The sequence below is a fragment of the Pinus tabuliformis genome, chromosome J (assembly GCF_031772625.1).
Source record: "Pinus tabuliformis cultivar Carrire ecotype Pingquan chromosome J, CPIR1, whole genome shotgun sequence".
Classification (NCBI taxonomy): domain Eukaryota; kingdom Viridiplantae; phylum Streptophyta; class Pinopsida; order Pinales; family Pinaceae; genus Pinus; species Pinus tabuliformis.
The window spans coordinates 561,007,405-561,010,060 of NC_142295.1; positions in this window are offsets into that span (position 1 = coordinate 561,007,405).

A 2,656-nucleotide genomic window follows, 5' to 3' on the forward strand; every position below is an offset into this window, starting at 1 on the left:
GCTCTAGATGCAAAAAAAGAAGTAAAAATTGATGCTAATCACAGGGATTTGTTGTAGTGTTTGGAGATTGGTTCAAAGCAGGGGGAGAAAATAATTAGTTCAGAGTAACAGGAGAGATATGACACTAGTGCCATAATGATCCATTGGTGTAGAGCTTGGGAATTTGCTAGAAAGAAATTGGTGCAGAGCTTAACTCGGTTCAGAGCTTAAATCGACAAGTGTAATCAATATAGAGAGATTGGAAGTTGGTTTGTGAAACATATGTAGGTTGGAAGGCAACACTCGAAGTGCACAGGGTGACCAGAAGTTACCATTGCTCCAATGCCAGGGGTTACCATCAATGATAAAGGGGGAGATTATCAAATGTTTTATCATTGATACCAAGTTCGGGAAGAGTTCCCAATGGACACATAATTTTCAAGTTAGGGGGAGTTCTCAACAGAGCCCATGAATTATTAGTGGGCATGTTTAATGAGTTACACACTTAGTTGAATTTCAAAATTTGATTGAATCAAAGCACCCAGATATCTAACATCTCACCAAGTTAAAACACATTCAAATATCTTTCAGACTTTGCATATACATGGGCATCTGTTCATCTAGTGGTGCACCAAAGTGTCATCTTAACAAGGTACCCAAATTCTGGATTTTTATCCTGGCCAACAGATGGACCCCGAGTATTGGACAAGTGGCAGTATGATAGTTGGTAGTGATGTGGTAAACAAGTGACAAAGGTAATGAGGTGAAAAAAATATAGTATGATATGTGGAAGGTAGAAATGGCATCTTTGGCCAGCCAAGTAGATGATTAGAATGTGACATGTAGCAGATGCAAGTCAATATCAAGACACATGGCAGGATCGAGTTAGTTGCAAAAGGTGACTTGGTAGGTGAAGTGGCAAGTGATTTGGAAAATTACATGGCAAATGTGGGTCCTAGTTTAAAGTTAAATGGTTTTCAAGTAATCTGGTTATATGTCCATCCGAGAGTGCATTAAGGTAAAGCATTTAGTTGATCAACATGGATCTCATATCCAATGGAGGAAATGAAAGCAAGGTTCTATTTGGTTCAAGGTTCCATAATGATAGGTAAATGGATTCATTCGAGAATCCAATAATCCAAGTGTGAACCAAGTATGGTCGTTAGAAAATAGCCCAAACCCCAGATTCAAGTGAAGAAAACAATATAATGAAGGTTTCAATGATCATGGTTCCACGTGGAGGAAATAAAAGGTCATATTGGCATATGATAATCTAGATGTGAACTAAGCGCATCAATTAGCAAAAGACCCAGACTGTGGATTCACTGTAGTAAATTAAGACAGTGGTCATAGCTCCAAGTTACGAGAAGTTGAGGGTTAGCTGCAAAAGGTGACTTGGTAGGTGAAGTGGTAAGTGATTTGGAAAATTACATGGAAAATTGTGGGTCCCAGTTCAGAGCTAAATTACTTTCAATTAATTCAGCTATCTGACTATACGAGAGTGTACTAAGGTAAATCATTTGGCTGATTGACATGGATATCAAATTTAATGGAGGAAGTGAAAGTAAGGTTCTATTTGGTTCAGGGTTCTACATCGATAGGTAGATGAAAATTCATTCGAGAATTTGATAATCCAAGTATGGCCATTAAAAAATAGCCCAAACCCCAAATTCAAGTGAAGAAAACAATATGATCAAGGTTCCACATAGAGGAAATAAAAGGTCATCTAGGCATCTGATAATCTAGATGTGAACGGAGTGCATCAATTAGCAAAAGACACAGACTTTGGATTCATTGTAGTAAATTAAGACAATGGTCCTAACTCTAAGTCACGAGAGGTTGACGTCTTAGTGATCCAAACTGAAAGAAAAAAGAAAAGGAAATATGGGATTCTAGTGATTTTCTTGTGTAACAAAGCATTCACAATTGCAAAGCCCTAAATACTGGATTGACCGCAATAGTGAATTAAACCCATGGTCATAGCACTCGGTCATGAGGAAGCATGTTGAAGGTGAGTAAAGGCATAAGTAAGGAAACGAGCTGAGAAAATGAAGTAAATGTTCTAATGTCATATCTATATAGGATTAATTGGTAAGAGAAGTGCAATGTGGTGATCAAAGAATATGACAGAGCACATGCGTCATTAGAGAGCATGAGTGAGGGGAGCACATGTGTAAGGAGTGCATAAGCATGTGGAAAGCACAAGCATAAGAAGTGTGTGTGTGTAAATTATGTGAGAGCAGTAAAGAATTGTAGAGATCTAGTTCTGTAAGAGATGAAACAAAAAGCACAGACTAATTGTGTTGGTAGATTTGAGAGAACACATACATAAACAGAGTGTGTGCAATTGAGAAGTGTGTGAAAAATCCTACACTTAAGGAACCCCTACTGCGGCAAATCGGAATCCACTTCACCTACTTTATTTTTAAATTACATTCATCAAGTTATTCTTCTGAATACTGAAGAAAATTACTTCTGCAACCTACACTAATTAAATATTTGATCTCATGAAACAGAAAACAGAGCAAAGAACAAGATACATAGGACACACTTATTTTTGGACACAATAGTCCCTGGAAAAACCCAATGCGGGAAAACTAGTGCATCAACTCTGAGGGTTTTATCATTATGAAGGAGAAATATCTAAATAAAAATTTAGGATGCTCATCTAGCAATC